This window comes from Microcaecilia unicolor, chromosome 6 (genome assembly GCF_901765095.1).
Source record: "Microcaecilia unicolor chromosome 6, aMicUni1.1, whole genome shotgun sequence".
Taxonomy (NCBI): Eukaryota; Metazoa; Chordata; class Amphibia; order Gymnophiona; family Siphonopidae; genus Microcaecilia; species Microcaecilia unicolor.
This window is the reverse complement of record NC_044036.1, coordinates 325637070-325655336: the sequence shown is the minus strand read 5'-3', so window position 1 is coordinate 325655336 and position 18267 is coordinate 325637070.

The following is an 18267-nucleotide window of genomic DNA, read 5'->3' as shown; positions in this document are numbered from 1 at the left end:
CTGCAATCATAACAAAATAGTTCAGAAGCCCGCCTGCTAGAGGTTTCTCAAAATCAAGTAAATTGCCATATAATTTATTAAATAAAAAGTGGGAAGTTGAATTTGCAAAAAGACAAAAGAATCCTTGGAGTGCTGTGTGGTTCTTAGGAATGGGAGTGAGGACTTGCTCCCTGAACCACAGAAAACCCCTTAGAAGCCCAACTTCATTCCCCATTGCCACTGGATCTCTATTCCGGACCTTGACCCTCACCCAAGCTTAAAGAGGAGAGACCGTACAGGGTGGGAAGTGTGGCGTGAGTGAGAGAAAGAAAGAAAGAAAGAAAGAAAGAGAGAGAGTACAGCAGAGTGAGGTAAAGTTTTTGGTGTGGACCAGGTCGGCTGTTGGAACTGAGTTGGTGGTGGTGCAGGTGATACCCAGGTTACATATGATAGTTTGTAATCCACTCTGGGTAATAGTGGAATATAAATTGAAATGAATGACAGCGGTTGCACATACTATAGCAAGACATGTTTATCCACTACTAGCTCATCGTCTTTCCACCAAAACCCACTTCTCCTCTTCCTCCACGTTCTATCTCAGTTGATAACACCCTCATCCTCCCCGTCTCATCTGCCCGCAACCTCGGAGTCATCTTCGACTCCTCCCTCTCCTTCTCGGCACACATCCAGCTGATAGCCAAGACCTGTCACTTCTTCCTCTTCAACATCAGCAAAATTCGCCCTTTCCTCTCTGAACACACCACCCGAACTCTCGTCCACGCTCTCATTACCTCTCGCCTTGACTACTGTAACTTACTCCTCATCGGACTCCCACTTAGCCATCTATCCCCCCTTCAATCTGTTCAGAACTCTGCTGCACGTCTTATATTCCGCCAGAACCGATATACTCATATCACCCCTCTTCTCAGGTCACTTCACTGGCTTCCAATCCGATACCGCATTCAGTTCAAGCTTCTCCTTCTTACCTACAAATGTACTCAGTCTGCTGCCCCTCACTACCTCTCTACCTTCATCTCCCCTTATGTTCCCACCCGAAACCTCCATTCACAGGACAAATCCCTCCTCTCAGTACCCTTCTCCACCACTGCCAACTCCAGGCTCTGCCCATTCTGCCTCGCCTCACCCTATGCCTGGAACAACCTTCCTGAGCCCTTACGTCAAGCCCCCTCCCTGCCCATCTTCAAGTCTTTGCTTAAAGCCCACCTCTTCAATGCTGCCTTTGGCACCTAACTCTTACCTTCTGGATATCTGGACTGCCCCAATTTGACTGCCCCTATCGAACTGACTTTTCACTTGTCCTTTAGATTGTAAGCTCTTTGAGCAGGGACTGTCCTTTTATGTTAAATTGTACAGCGCTGCGTAACCCTAGTAACTCTTTAGAAATGTTAAGTAGTAGTAGTAGTAACCAAAATAATTTTTAGACACCATTCTGACCTCATGTGCAAGTTTCTTTAAATTAGTCCCCTTATTTTCTTACTCCTGTTACTCAACGTTATCTATCCATAACAAGAGTCTAGGGTGCCTACAAAGATGGTCTACCCCTTAACAGACTCGTCATCATCGGTTTCAAGATAACCTCCGAAACCAACCACAGTGTAAAAACTCCCTACTGGAGAAAAGACACTGTAGCAAAAAAACAAAATGGAGGAACTATTCAATTTCAATAACGAAGTCCAGAGTCAATAACAACACCTGTGCGAAAACTGAAGTAGTACAATGAAAATAATGAGCGTGTGCACCGCCAAAAAGTATGAAAACCCAGTCACTTAGCTTCTTCCAATGGAAAGGAGACGGATTTCTTTTTTCCTTCCACCGACCCAAGAAAGCGTTGACTTCAAATCATAGTCATGACTAAGGCTGGAACCACACCTCAATTCCCCGATGAAATCGATGATGATGAGTCTGTTAAGGGGTAGGCCATCTTTGTAGACACCCTAGATTCTTGAGGTTTCTGTTATTTAAAGTACATTTATTTAACATTAACATAGTAACATAGAAGATGACGGCAGAAAACGACCTGCATGGTCCATCCAGTCTGCACAACAAGATAAACTCATATGTGCTTCTTTTTGTGTATACCTTACCTTGATTTGTACCTGTCCTTTTCAGGGCACAGACCGTGTAAGTCTACCCAGCACTATCCCCGCCTACCAACCACCAGCCCCTCCTCCCACCACCGGCTCTGGCACAGACCGTATAAGTCTGCCCAGCACTATCCCCGCCTCCCAACCACCAGCCTCTCCTCCCACCACCGCCTCTGGCACAGACCGTATAAGTCTGCTCAGCACTATCCCCACCTCCCAACCACCAGCCCCGCCTCTCACCACCGGCTCTGGCACAGACCGTATAAGTCTGCCCAGCACTATCCCCACCTCCCAACCACCAGCCCCGCCTCCCACCACCGGCTCTGGCACAGACCGTATAAGTCTGCCCAGCACTATCCCTGCCTCCCGCCACCGGCTCTGCCACCCAATCTCGGCCAAACTCCTTAGGATCTATTCCTTCTGAACAGGATTCCTTTATGTTTGTCCCATGCGTGTTTGAAGTTGAAGACCTTTGTCCATAACATATTAGTAAGAGAATTTTGTTTATAGTTTCTTGATTTTTTGCTGTTTAGCTCTAATTTTTGGATTTTGAGGTTTCAAGTAGTATAATATGCTATATATATATTTATTTATTTGTTACATTTGTACCCCACATTGTCCCACTTATTTGCAGGCTCAATGTGGCTTACATAGTGCCATGGGGTGAAAGCCTCCTCCGGTGAAGAAACAAATATAGAGTGATGCTATTTTAAATGAAATAGATATGTACAGACACATCAGGGAAACATAGAGAGGGAAGTTATATTCTATTGTAATTTGAATATTTTTGCTGCAGTAATTATCTTTTGCTTATGTTTGATGAATTCTTGCTGTACACTGCCTTGAGTGAATTCTTTAAAAAAAAAAGCTGTAAATAAATCCTATTAAAAAAATAAATAAATAAAAGACATCTTAGCTGGCTAATGCTAACCTCCATAGAAAGGAAAACAGAAATATTTCTTATTTACTTCCATAACTGTCTTGAAATTACAAATCGTTTGCTTCAATCTATTGCATCCATTCTGTCTTCAACATCCATCTTCAATGTTATTTTCTGTAGCCAACTTCTCTCCAGAGATCAAACGAGAACTTGCAAAGTGTCTTTGCCACAAATATTGGTTTATTCACAAACTGGAACATTTTACTGACGTTGCCAATATGTATGTGGCAACTTGGCAGGGAGACCAACACCACATGCAGTAAAATCATTGCAAAAACAAATGCTTTATTCACCAGAGAGCACAACAACCACAAAAAAAAATCCAAATGGAGAGGAAAATGGCTTGCCCGTCGGAATTCACATGGGCGAGGCTCTGCCCATGTCAAGATCAAACTGGATCATTCTCCATACTAGTACCAAAGTAGACAATGGCAGAAAAAGACTAACTACCCAGTCCAATCTTCCTAGTTATCCCTGCTAAAATGTCCAGACAATGGTCTCACTAATTTGTCATTAGACCTAGTAAGATGATATAGTAGGAATGACTTAGATACTGTACAAAGTAGTTGATTTTGTATGATCGTAACTAGTAGTCCCAGCTGAAACGAAGGCTATGCAGGTGACCTAACAGGCCAGATGTTTGGAGAGTGTTGGCTTGTAGGACTTTCTCTTTATCCAGAAACATTTCTGTTGACACAAGATCCCCACACCCATTTCAAACTTTCATTATCTAGTTGCAAAGCTTGGCAATGATCTGAAAAGGTACCAGTATTGATGTGGTTAATGGACAGTTTCCAAACATCTAAGTTTAGTAATGAACTAGTGAGCCCATTGTCTGAACATTTGGCTTTTTGGATTTCCATGGCCTTGCTGAATAACAGCCAGCCAGCACTGGTCTAGCTGGCTTCAAGGGAGTCCTAGCCTGCTGGTACCAATCAGACTTCCAGGGCCTACAGTATCACTAGATCCTATTTCGTTTCTCCACTTTCACCTCTCACTTCTGCTGTTGAGGGAGTGAAAGGTAGCTTGCCCTCTTCCTAATACTGACATAGATTATGACAGCAATTAAGGATCGATAGACCCATTTAAGCTCAGGCTCTACACACCAATTCAGCCTTGTCATAGATTCTGTGACTGGTTGCAGAGGGCCTGGCTATTTTGGGGTGGGTTCCTCAGTGATTACCCTACCCCTGAAGGGTGGCCTAGCATTTGAGTACCGGCACCTTTTTTGCTAGAAACAACGCACTGGTTATATCACATTTAAAAAAATGCGCATTGTACATTAGATCCTTGATCGATTTCTGTATTTAAAGCTATGAATGATGCTATGGTTGAAACTGTCACCGAGCTTGTGAATAGATCCTTTGTTGAGGGTGTGGTCCTACAATATTTAAAGAAAGCCTCTGTTAATTAGGTTTTGATTGGGGATTACAATATTTTACGATTATTCGATATTTCTGAAGCCTTTAATGCTGTTAATTGACAGACTAGAAGGCTTCGAATTGACAGGATATGTTCTTTCTTGGTTCAGGTGAAAACACAATCTGATTTAAGAGTAATCCAAGAAGATCTTCTTCCTGGATTACTCTTAAATCAGGTGTGCTTCAAGGGACACAAAAGAAGAAAGAAGGGTGGAGAGGGCCCAATGTCAAGAGATCAGTCACCACACTCAAGGGTAAGATGCTCCAGAAAAGCCTTTATTAGGACCCAACACGGTCCGTGTTTCGGCTGTATCAGCCTTCAAGGGACGACACTTTCAGCTCTGCTCTTTATCTTATATATGACCCCAGTCTGCAAATTGTTTTCCTGTATAGGGTTGAATTACAAATTGTATGCCGATGACTTGCGAAGTTTTCCCCTGTTGAAACTACTGTTGAGTCAGCATTAAAACATTTGACGTATTGGATGAAACTCATCTAGAATTGGATGGCTCCTAACAGGTTTTCATTGAATGTAGCAAAGACACAAATTTTCTTCCTAGCTTTCATGAACTTTATAAACTGTCCTTCTAATTTTTCCTTGGAGGGTTGTCTACTTTGTTACTTTGGAGTTATTGCTTGACTCTACATTGTCTTTAAGAACTCATTTGAAACATGTTATTTATATCATTTTTTTTTCAAACTATGATTTTGTGTAAACTACAAGATTTATTATCACCAGAAAATTTTGGTCTGCTGTTCAAAGTTCTGTCATCGTTCATCTTGATTATTGCAATTCTTTGCTTATTGGCTTACCATCTCATGTTCTTCATGCTTTACAAGTTGCACAAAACTCAGTGGCTTGTTCAACTTCCAAGTCTGAACACGTGTTTTGGCTTCATTGCATTGGCTTCCCGTTCAGTGGAGGATTCAATTCAAAATTTTAACATAAAAATGAATTTCCTTCTGTAATAGCTTCTACCCTTAAAATCCATAAACTGACATGAGCCTTAAGATCAGCTGATAAAAATCTGCTTGAAATACCATCTTATGGTATGATTAGTTCTTCATGGTTTCTACTCTTTAACCTTTCAAGTGATTGACCCTATATTATGAAATGCATTACCTTTGGAATGACAGTAAAATTAAGGACACCATTTACAAAGCAGTGCTACTAATTAGCTGCACACTGAATGCGAAGAAGCCTATTCACTTCCCATGGGCTTCTTCCCTTTCAGCGCATGTTAATTGGTAGTACCGCTTTGTAAACGAAGCCCTGAATGTCTTATGATATTAAATTAACAGTGATGTGAATTATTTTGACACGCATTGTTATTATGTTCATTCATAGATGGACTAGCAAGATGCTTTAACACAAGGCTCCACTCCTTTCAGTGATTTGCTATTTTCAGGGCATGAGATTTAGACTCTCGAAGCAGGCCCTATAGTTGAAAAACAGCTTGTGTTGAATCAAGCTTTCGTTCGTATAATAAAGTTTTTGTGTGAGCATTGCTGGTTTTCTATCTTCCATTAATCCTGCCGATATTTGTTTTTACCAGAGGAAGACCACATGAAATAAACAACACGTACTGTCAGACAACTTGGGTAGAGTCTACTCTATGACAGTTAGGGGACGAACAACAGGAACCAGCTCAGATGGCAGTAGCCAAACGGGGGTGTGTGTGTGTGTGTGTGGGGGGGGGGGGGGGGGGGTGGTGACAGACTAAAATAGAACCCATTCTGAAGTTGTTGAGCCCATTCCCTGAACCAAGGAATGCCGAGAAGTGAAACTGAAAGACTGATCTGCCTATGTTTTACATAGGCCGACAAACTTGGTGTTGACCTATCTTCTGGATCCCGGGGAGCCTAGGGGAGTAGAGTGGGAATTTTCCAGGCTGGAGAGGACCCAGAAGGGGGTGGAATAGGTAGGACTCTGGGATAATGGAAAAAAAAATGTCGGCCATCTCAAACCCGGCGAAATCCAAGGCATTTGGTCATGGGAGGAGCCAGCATTTGTAGTGCACTGGTCCCCCTGACATGCCAGGACACCAACCGGGGGCCTAAGGGGCACTTCTAAAATTTAAAAAAAAAATACACAAATAGCTCCCAGGTGCATAGCTTCCTTACCTTGGGTGCTGAGCCCCTAAAATCCTCCCCCCAAACCCACTCCCCAAAACTCTACACCATTACCATAGCCTTTATGGATGAAGGGGGGCACCTACATGTGGGTACAGTGGGTTTGGGGGGGGGGGTTTGGAGGGCTCAACACTTAGCACCACAAGTGTAACAGGTAGGGGGGGGGATGGACCTGGGTCTGCCTGCCTGAAGTGCACTGCACCCATTAAAAATTGCTCCAGGGACTTGCATACTGCTGTCAGGGAGCTGGGTATGACATTTGAGGCTGGCATACAGGCTGACAAAAAAGGTTTTTATTTTTTTAGTGTGGGAGGGTGTTGGTGACCACTGGGGGAGTATGGGGAGGTCATCCCCCATTCCCTCCGGTCGTCACCTGGTGAGTTGGGGCACCTTTTTGAGGCTTGGTCATGAAAATAAAAGGACTAAGTAAACCCGGCGAAATACTGATTAACGCCGCTTTTCTTTCCATTATCCGCGAAAGCCGGCCATCTGGTAGCCACGCCCATGCCCGCCCATGCCCCGCCTTCGCTACGCCGCCGACACGCCCCCTTGAACTTTCGCCGGCTCGGCGACAGGAAAGCGGCGATGGTGTCAAAAAAGCAGATTTTGATTATACCAATTTCGCCGCTTTTGAGAGATCGCCGGCCATCTCCCGATTTATGTCGGAAGATGGCCGGCGATCACTTTCGAAAATAAGCCTGAAAATGCCCAAGATTTCTGAGGGCTTTTTCTCCTAACCGAGAAGGGTTCTAGAGCTTTCTGTGAATGAATGACGCTAAAGCTTGCATTATTTGTATTAGATTACTAACAGCTTTAGCTGCTGCTTAATTTACGTTTTAGTAAAAGGGGCCCCTAAGTTACTCCTAGTGTAATATCTATTGTTCTCGCCTTGAACTACTACTGAACAAGGTGTAAATTTAAAAAAAAGGGCTTCTGAAGCGGCTTAACCCAATTGTGCCCAGAAATCAGCAGAGAACGAGTCGAAGAATACTTCTCTCAACTTCTCAATGTAATGCACTCAGGCATTAACATTTTATCCTACTGAAATGATTGAGTATCATGAAAATAGCTCCCAAGATGCATTGCTTGGAAAGCAATGATGAACCTTCTGAAAGGAATCTCTATGGGCCAATTTTGAAGTACAACAGAGGTTTAAAAATCCCCCCCCCCCCAACTAAAGCATTTATTTATTTTTTTATTACAGACCTTAGCTTTGCCTCTAGGTTGTTAACACACGAGGAGGTGAATAATTATGTATATTCATCGGGCATGTAGAAAAAAATGAAACAATATTTCCAAAAGTGTCATTTCTTTCTTTCTGAGATACAAAGTAGAAAGTTTTGCTCTATCATGAGAGAGAAGAAACCCTTTCAGATATTTTAAGGCTGATTTTCTTTAAACACTGGACCATTTTCTATGGCTTGTTCGTGATGTTCCAGACATCTGCAAAATAAACTGTGTCCTTGAAATCTATTTACAGTGATGCCAAAAACAAGCTGGCATTTTTCACTCATCCAATGGTCCGGCTTTATTTGCGTCTCAGACACGCCTCTGCATCCTTCATTGCGGTGCTTCATGTTTCTGAACTTGCTCATCGTTTTCCATGGATAATTTTTCATGTTCCACTGGCAGCAGGAAAATAAATGTTATGTGAAATGGGTAAGACTGCCTTAAAGATCATATATCAGGCAGAATGGCACGGCTGGTGACGGAAGATTTCAAGGGGTGGTGAGGGGTGATGCATACAGTGCGCTGCTTTTTCACCTGAAGGGGCAGTCACCTCATTTTTTTCAGGATCCATGATCTCCACCCCTGAGTCCTGGCCTTAATGATAAGAAATTCATTTGGGTTTTTTTTTTTTTTTAGACCTCTGTCCTAAAAGAATATAATCAGATGCAGAACAGATAAACTGCTGAAGGAAACAATGACCCCTCTCTTTCCCCATAAGATTCAGTCACTCAGTACAGGGCTAGAGTTAAGATGTTGGCACCCCATATGCAGGAGTGGAGACTGTTGGGGAGAGGATCACAGAGCACGGTACAAGTTCAGTCAGGCTTCTGTTTAGCCCAGTCACTTGGCACCAGTGGCGTAGCCACAGGTGGGCCGGGGCCCACACACTTAGGGCTCAGGCCCATCCAACAGTAGCACATGGTAATGAAAATGCTGCTTTCCACAATACTGGCACCTTCGCATGCTCAGTTTTCAGCGCATGCCTGCTGCAGACTACCAAGGTGGAGACTGGAGAGAAGCATTTTCCCACCAGCTGAGATATCTTTTTGATGCGGGGGTGGGGGACAGAATATTTGGTGCCCACCCACTTCTTGCCTAGGCCCACCCAACATCTGCTGTCTGGCTACGCCCCTGCTTGGCACCTTCAGAATCTGGTGCCCTTCACCTGTGGTTTTCAAACCTGTCCTGGGGAACCACCACAGCCAATCAGGTTTTCAGGATATCTCTAATGAACACGTATACTAATCCTTATAATGAGATCCATTTCTTCCACTCTAGTTACAAATCTGAATATTAATCCGCAAACGAACCTTTTCCGGAGGTGCGAAGGCGGTAGAACGAGAGGACATGAAATGAGATTGAAGGGGGGCAGACTCAAGAAAAATGTCAGCAAGTATTTTTTCACTGAGAGAGTAGTGGACGCTTGGAATGCCCTCCCGCAGGAGGTGGTGGAAACGAAAACGGTAACGGAATTCAAACATGCGTGGGATAAACATAAAGGAATCCTGTTCAGAAGGAATGGATCCTAAGGAGCTTAGCTGAGATTGGGTGGCAGAGCCGGTGGCGGGAGGCGGGGATAGTGCTGGGCAGACTTATACGGTCTGTGCCCTGAAGAGGACAGGTACAAATCAAAGTAGGGTATACACAAAAAGTAGCACATATGAGTTTATCTTGTTGGGCAGACTGGATGGACCATGCAGGTCTTTTTCTGCCGTCATTTACTATGTTACTACGTTAATATAAAGTAATTACCTTTTATTTGCTTTGAATTCTTTATTTGTATCAAACTTTTCTTATATAAAAAACCACTCCTAAATAATACCAGTGTATAACAACTTTTATCATCCCAACAACATATGTGACCCTCGTTATCTATATAAATAAAATCCCCCCTCAAACGTTCTGAAGCTCACTCCTTGGCAGTGAAGTACTGAACTCCTGTACTCTGTGTAGGCTAGGCTATGTGGACCACTCACCCTCACTGATAGACCCGCCCTTAGCCATGCCCCATCTGCACATAAAAAGCAACCTCAACGTTCTAAACTTTGTGGCTTCAGAGTTCGTAAGTTCGAAGCTCTGTAACCACTTTTACAAACCATCTAACTCTGCCCTGCCCTCATGTCAAAACGTTATGACGTCGGGGGCGGGTCATAATGAACACAAACACACTAACCTACTGAAGCCCATTGCTTCATCTGTGTTTAAACGAGGCACGCGTCGCCCCCCCACAAAAATCCACCCCCCTCTCTCACACTTCGGAGATTCTGCTGCCTTCCATTCTGTTCGCTATGAGCTCTGTGCCCTAATTGGCTGCTCCCGCCCTCAAGGGCGAGACCAGCCAATCAGGGCACACAGCTCATAGCGAACACAACGGATTAAGGCACCAGAATCTCCAAAGTACCTTGCCCTTCACTTCTACGGCTGGGACTCCGGTAACAGGAGGGGAGGGTAGTAGAGGGGGGTTGCCGATTTTGCAGGGGGGGGGGCAACGCGCACGTACCGGGGATGGGCGGGGCCTATGTCGGGGGGGGGGGGGGGAGCGGAGGACCTTGCTAGCGCCCGATTCATTTGTCCCTGAAACGGGCCTTCATTACTAGTTACTAATAAATACACTGTGATTGAAGCACATTATGTTTGGGTGCATTACAAGAAGCTCATCATCACAGAATGAACTGAAGTTTAGAGCTGGACTCAATACGCAGTGTAGTAGCGATAAGAGAGTGTGAACAAGCAGTAGTATGAAAGAAGTGATTTAGCGTGGATGGATGGAATGTATGAGAAGGACTGGCTATTATTTAGGAGTGGTTTTTAATATATGAAAAGTTCAAGCCCATTACGTGAGAGGTTGCATTGGCTTCCTGTGAAGGACCATATCGTTTTCAAGATCTGCGCGTTGGTGCACAAAATCATCTATGGAGACGCTCCTGCTTACATGGACACTCTCATTAACTTGCCGCCCAGGAACTCCCGCAAGTCAGCTCGCACATATCTCAATCTCCACTATCCAGCTCTCAGTGGCCTCAAATATAAGACTGTCTATGCGTCCTCTTTTTCTCATCTTAGCACTCAATCCTGGAACGGACTGCCCCAAGTGGTCAAATTCACCCCAGATCACCCGACCTTTAAGAAGCGGCTCAAGACCTTCCTTTTCGGTAGAGCATATGCCGTGGGCCCTCCTGGTGTTACATCCCTCTGAGTCACGGCAGCCACATCGACAAATTGTCACCTTCCCCTCTATCCCTCTCCCTCCTGTTGTTCCTCTTTCCCTTCTCTGACGCTAATTCCTGTATTTTGTATTAATGTTGCTTAATAGACTATTGTACGCCACATTGAGCCTGTCCATGGGTGGGAATAATGTGGGATATAAATGCCATAAATAAATAAATAAATGCCATAAATAAATAAATAATATATGAAAAGTTTGATATAAATAAAGAATTAAAAGCAAATAAAAGGTAATTACTTCATATTGGCATTAATGAATATGTATGAGAAAGATTTGCATGCCTGTCACCTCCATTGCATGCAAATCTCTCTCATGCATATTCATTATATTAATATAATCCTGGGTTTAACACAAACTATAAACAAAATGATGTCACACTATCATATGATTTATTGTTAAATCTCATTAAAAAAAACCCTCACAAAAATAAATATAAATATTCAAAACCAGCCTTTATTCTTCATAATGTTCCCATTTCACTCTACAAAAATTATTAAAAAAACTGGCATTCCCCACAAACCCAAATCAGTTCAAGGGTCGGGACTTCCAAACATCACCCACTGCAAACGTGTTGGAAATAATTAAATCCTCTGTACACAGTGATACAAAATGAGCATTCCAATCCAAACGTTCCTTACAAAGGACGTTCCCTTTTGACAAGGCTCAGTGATCCTTTCTGGACAAGTCCAAAACCCAAATACTGAGGTGTGAGTACAAAATTCTCTTCTTTCAGTTAAAGAGACTTGCCCTTCTTTGTAAGGAACGTTTGGATTGGAATGCTCATTTTGCATCACTGTGTACAGAGGATTTAATTATTTCCAACACGTTTGCAGTGGGTGATGTTTGGAAGTCCCGACCCTTGAACTGATTTTGGTTCGTGGGGAATGCCAGCTTTTAAATAATGTTGTAGAGTGAAATGGGAACATTGTATGAAGAATAAAGGCTGTTTCTGAATATTTACATTAGTGAGGGATATATATATATTTTTTTTTGTTACATTTGTACCCTGTGCTTTCATGGCAGGCTCAATGCGGCAATGGAGGGTTAAGTGACTTGCCCAGAGTCACAAGGAGCTGCCTGTGCCTGAAGTGGGAATTAAACTCAGTTCCTCAGGACCAAAGTCCACCACCCTAACCACTAGGCCACTCCTCCACTGTTGCTACTATTTGAGATTCTACATGGAATGTTGCTATTCCACTAGCAACATTCCATGTAGAAGTCGGCCCTTGCAGATCACCAATGTGGCCGCGCAGGCTTCTACTTCTGTGAGTCTGACGTCCTGCACGTATGTGCAGGACGTCAGACTCACAGAAACAGAAGCCTGCGCAGCCTTCTACATGGAATGTTGCTAGTGGAATAGCAACATTCCATGTAGAATCTCCAATAGTAGCAACATTCCATGAAGAATCTCCAATAGTATCTATTTTATTTTTGTTCCATTTGTACCCCTCACTTTCCCACTCATGGCAGGTTCAATGCGGCTTACATGTGGCAATGGAGGGTTAAGTGACTTGCCCAGAGTCACAAGGAGCTGCCTGTGCCTGAAGTGGGAATTGGAATTCAGTTCCTCAGGACCAAAGTCCACCAAAGTCCCTGGTGGTCTAGTGACCTCTTCCGCCTTTGGGGCAGGAAAGAGCCCCCTCTTTCCTGCCCGGAGCGCTGCCCTGCATGCATCCTTCCTGTTGGTGATCTCGGCGCCGATTCAAAATGGCCGCTGAGAGTTGACATGACCTCGCGAGACTTCAACTCTCGGTGGCCATTTTGAATCAGCGCCGAGACCAGCAACAGGAAGGATGCATGCAGGGCAGCGCTCCGGGCAGGAAAGAGGGGGCTCTTTCCTGCCCCGAAGAGGTCACTAGACCACCAGGGCAGTAAGGTAAGGGGAGGGGGTGATGGGGTGTGTGACAGGGGGGAGGGGAAAACTTGACAGGGGGCGGAGCGAGGGTGTGAAAGGGGGCGGGGCAGGGTGTGTGGTGGGGGCGGGGCATGTGTCCTCCTTTTTGGGGGACAAAATATGGTAACCCTACGGCGAACGCCTCTCCGGTACTATGTAAGCCACACTGAGCCTGCAAATAGGTGGGAAAATGTGGGATACAAATGTAACAAATAAATAAATAAATAAATAAATAGAGAGCAGGGTGAGGGTGAGGGTGGGGGCTGAGAATGTGGGGTGGAGCAATATTTTGTGTTGTCCTCGCTTTGACCGCCACCCCAAACACACAATTGAAGGTCTGGCTATGCCTCTGTCATGGATGCGGAGTGCTGCCTTTGAACCTGTAGTTGGCAGGGTGAACAATTGGTCCCTGGTGTTGCTTTCAGTGTTCCAAGACCTGAAGAGTTTTATGAAGCTGGCAGTGAAGTTTTCTGTTTGCAGCATCTGAATGTGTTTTTCCTTGGCCAGAGAGCAGCTGGAAGGCTATCACCACCCCCACCCACCCACCCCCTTCCTCACTACTATGGGTCTACCTATGAGTGAACAGAAGTTGTCATTTTCCAGCTGCATGAGGAGACTCCTTTGTTAGCTCAGTTACTTTCAGAGCATTTCTCTGAGGCTTGTGAGTGTCACTGCATCCTGCAGTCAAGCTGTACCAGGATCCAGAGCTGGCCATATCATAGTCTCATTTAAGGACAGGAGGAAATGATTAGTGACCTATGAATGCCATTCTGTCACTTTCCAGTTTCCAACGTTATTCTGTGTGTTTATGTGCAAATAGTGGCTACATCTTTAGTCTGCTTTACATGTAGACATACATAAGCATGTTACAGTGAGTGAAGAGGTGCTTTGTGTAAGTTTATTCAAATTCAGTCTCACAACCCAAATCTCACAAGCAAATCCAGGTACACAAACCACCTGTGCTAACTCAGGAGTCCTTTTATTAAGGTGTGCTGAAAAATGGCCTGCGGTAGTGTAGGCGCGTGTTTTGGGTGCGTGCGGATCCATTTTGCAGCGCACCTGCAAAAAAAAAAATGCCTTTTGAAATATTTGCCAAAAATGAACGTGTGGCAAAATCAAAATAGGTGCCTGTCCTTTTTGGGTCTGAGACCTTACCACCAGCCATTGACCTAGCGGTAAAGTCTCACACTGTAACCGAGCGGTAATGACCTATGCGCGTCAAATGCCAGTTGGCACGCATCCGATACGTGTGTCCAAAATAAAAATTTTCGGACTCGTGTATCAGACATGTGCCAAAAATGAAATTACCGCAAGAGCCATGTGGTAGCCGGGTGGTAACTCCATTTTGGCATGCGTTGGGCACGCAAAGACGCTTATGCGGCTTAATAAAAGGGCCCCTCAGGCCTCAGTAGAAAGAGAACGCAAAACGGTGCTGACCTTCCTTACCAGACTCATTTCTTGGTGCAAATCCTCTAGTTTGCCATGGTTTCTTATTCCTTGCTTTAATGTACTTGGTTCAAAAGTGCTTTAAGTAGCTGCTTTTCCCTTAAGTATGGCATATAATGTTCCATGGGTTTGACTATTACTAATTTCTTTCTGGGGGAGGTGAAACTATTGTAAAGATGTCCAAACACCAGCAGAAAGTTTTACATCCCTTTGGATTACTCATCTTCTCCCCACACCACTGGGCACTTTTATTTCATGGTATTATCCCCCATTTCATCCCAATGGTACCGGATGATGACATCATCAAGCAGGAAGACCATCAGCCTCTTCCAAGATCAGCAGCCCTCTTTCAACCGTATCCTGGAAGACTCCTGACAAAATTGCGGTGGGGTTCTGCCCTTGAATGCAGATTCTACTGTGCCACTTACATGACATGCATAAACTTAACCAGAATATAAGTTTTGGGAAAGACAAAAGGTGAGTCACGAGCAGGAAAGTTATCCTGATTTAGTGGAAGGTTGGAGCAGAGCTTCTCAGCTCTATAACAGAGGTACACCTAACAGCCCTTTGCTACCCCTCTGCTCTTCATAGATTTCTGTGTGGCTATTTTATAACATGGAGGCTCCTGTGCTGCCCAGTGGCTTAGCTACGTGGGGCCATGGGGGCCTGGGCCCCTGTAGATTTGGCTCGGGACCCCCCTGCCAATGACCCTCTCGATCCCCCCTCCCGCCGCCAACCCTCCCCCGCCACCGCCGTCGTCGCCTACCTTTGCTGGCGGGGGACCCCAACCCCCGCCAGCCGAGGTCCTTTTCTTCCGGCGCAAAGCTTCGTTCTGTATCTGTGAGTCTGCCGTCCTGCACGTTGTACATGCAGGACGTCAGACTCACAGAAACAGAACGAAGCCTTGCGCTGGAAGAAGAGGACCTCGGCTGGCGGGGGTTGGGGTCCCCTACCAGCAGAGGTAGGCGACGGTGGCAGCAGGGGAGGGGGGTCGAGAGGGTTGTCGGCAGGGGGGGACAAAGCTGTTGTTGGTGGTGGTGGTGGCGGCGGGGGGGGGGGGGGGTCAGCAATGGCGGGGAGGGGTGTCAGCTGTGGCGGGGGGGGGGGCTAAAATGTGCCCCCTCACCTCGGGCTCTGGACCCCCCTCCTACTGAAGTGTGGCTAAGCCCCTCATGCTGCCAAAAGCACATCAATGTCCCTTGTTTTCCCTGTTTATGATTTGGATATTTCAGTTTGTAAAATGGATGTTCCAGCTGGACATCACCAGCACATTGACATCCATTTCTTATGTACCTTAGAGCAGGCTGTATGTTGGCAGATCCTGTTCTAAAATACATAAGAAATGAATGTCCGGCACTCCGACAAAAAAGCCCCGACAAAACAGCCTTGTAACAAAATAGCCCTTGACAAAATAGCCCCCTAGAGAAAAATAACACATCACAAAAAAAGATGATAAACTACAAGTGAAATCTTCACTGATAAAGTCTCCTACCAGCATTGCATTGTATAAAGCGTATATCAATAAACAAAATTCTATAGCTACCAACTAGCAGGGGCGTAGCCAGACAATAGATTTTGGGTGGGCCTGGGCAAGAAGAGGGTGGGCACCAAGTGTTCTCCCCCCCCCCCCCCAAACCACCACCAAAATAATATCTCAACTGATGGGAAAACGCTTCTTTTCACCCTGGCAGTCTGCAGCAGGCATGCGCTGAAAACTGAGCATGCTCAGGTGCCGATATCGTGGAGAGTAGCGCTTTTGTTACCATCAGGGGGAAGTCTTCAGCTAGCCAAGCTTGGGATCCCCACCAGCTACCGCTACACGTGTGCTACTGTTGGGTGGGCTTGAGCCCTAAATGGGTGGGCCCCGGCCCTCCCAGGCCCACCTGTGGCTACGTCACTGCCAACTAGTATTCATGATCTGTTCTGCTGTTTAAGGAAACTATTCTTCCATCAACATGCTGATTAAAAACAAAACAAAACATAGTCTTACCAACCTTATCCTGTTTGGCAAGGTAAGATTATTAGGGAAAAAAATGCAGTGCCATATTCTGGGCAGCCTGATTGGGCCCTTGAATTGGGGGGCTAATTTGTCAAGGACTATATTGTGGGCAGGCTGTTATGTCAGAGGCTATTATGTTGGGAGCTTTTTTTTGGAGGTTTTTGGTTGGGGCTGTTTTGTCGAGGTCATTTTCTCGGGGCTATTTTGACCGGGTACCTAAACATCCATATGTGACCTACTGATTTGGACACCCATATTCTGAGTAAGATGTCCTTTCTAAAATGCTGCTCCACACCAACAAGCTAAAGAGAAGCAAACCACCTGGACCGGACAGTAGTACACCTCAGAGAATTGAAAGAAATTTGTCTATAGTATCTGAAGACTGGAGGGTGACCAATGTAACACCAATTTTTTATAAAGATTCCAGGGTTGATCTGGGAAAATGTGACATCAGTGTTGGGCAAAATGGTAGAAACTATTATAAAGACCAAAGTACTGAACACCTAGTAAGCATGGTTTAATGGGACAGAGTCATAGTAACATTTATAGTAGATGACGGCAGAGAAAGCCCTGTACAGTCCATCCAGTCTGCCCAACAAGATAAACTCATATGTGCTACTTTATGTGTATACCTGACTTTGATTTGTATCTGCCATTTTCAGGGCACAGACCGTAGAAGTCTGCCCAGCACTAGCCCCACCTCCCCCCACCGGCTCTGCCACCCAATCTCAGCTAAGCTTCTGAGGATCCATTCCTTCCGAACAGGATTCCTTTATGTTTATCCCACACATTTTTGAATTCCATTACCATTTTCATCTCCACCACCTCCCGCGGGAGGGCATTCCAAGCATCCATCACTCTCTCCGGGAAAAAATACTTCCCGACATTTTTCTTGAGTCTGCCCCCCTTCAATCTCATTTCATGTCCTCTAGTTCTACCGCCTTCCCGTCTCCGGAAAAGGTTCGTTTGCGGATTAATACCTTTCAAATATTTGAACGTCTGTATCATATCACCCCTGTTTCTCCTTTCCTGCAGGGTATACATTTAGCCAAGGAAAGTTTTGCCTCACCAATCTGCTACATTTTTTGAAGGTATAAATAAAGGTGAGCTAGTTGATGTGTGTATCAGCCATGGGATAGGAGGCAATGTTCTGTTGTTGATTAGGAATTAGTTTAAAAAAATAGAAAACAGAGGGTGAGGTTAAAATGCCAGTTCTCTCAATCAAGGAAGATGTTCTGTACCAAAATCAGTGCTTTTTTTTTTTTTAACATAAATGACCTGGAAATGGGATGATGAGAGACTATTGCCCTCTTTATTTATTATGGGTTTTCGCATTATTCAATGCCTTTCTTTTTTTTCTCTTTTTTCATTGTTTTATCTCTAGAATGTTTCTTTTGTTTATCTTTCCCTGCTTCCCTCTTTTCTGCCTTTTCTCCTTTCACTCTCTCTCTCTCTCTCTGTCTTGATGTCTCTTTCTTTCCCTGAAAAGTGAACTCTCTCTCTCTCTCTGTCTGTCTTGATGTCTCTTTCTTTCCCTGAAAAGTGAACACTCTCTCTCTCTCTCTCTTTCTCTCTGTCTGTCTTGATGTCTCTTTCTTTCCCTGAAAAGTGAACACTCTCTCTCTCTCTCTCTCTCTGTCTGTCTTGATGTCTCTTTCTTCCCCTGAAAAGTGAACACACACTCTCTCTCTCTCTCTCTGTTTGTCTTGATGTCTCTTTCTTTCCCTGAAAAGTGAACACTCTCTCTCTCTCTCTCTCTCTCTGTCTGTCTTGATGTCTCTTTCTTTCCCTGAAAAGTGAACACTCTCGCTCTCTCTCTCTCTCTCTCTCTCTCTCTGTCTGTCTGTCTTGATGTCTCTTTCTTTCCCTGAAAAGTGAACACTCTCTCTCTCTC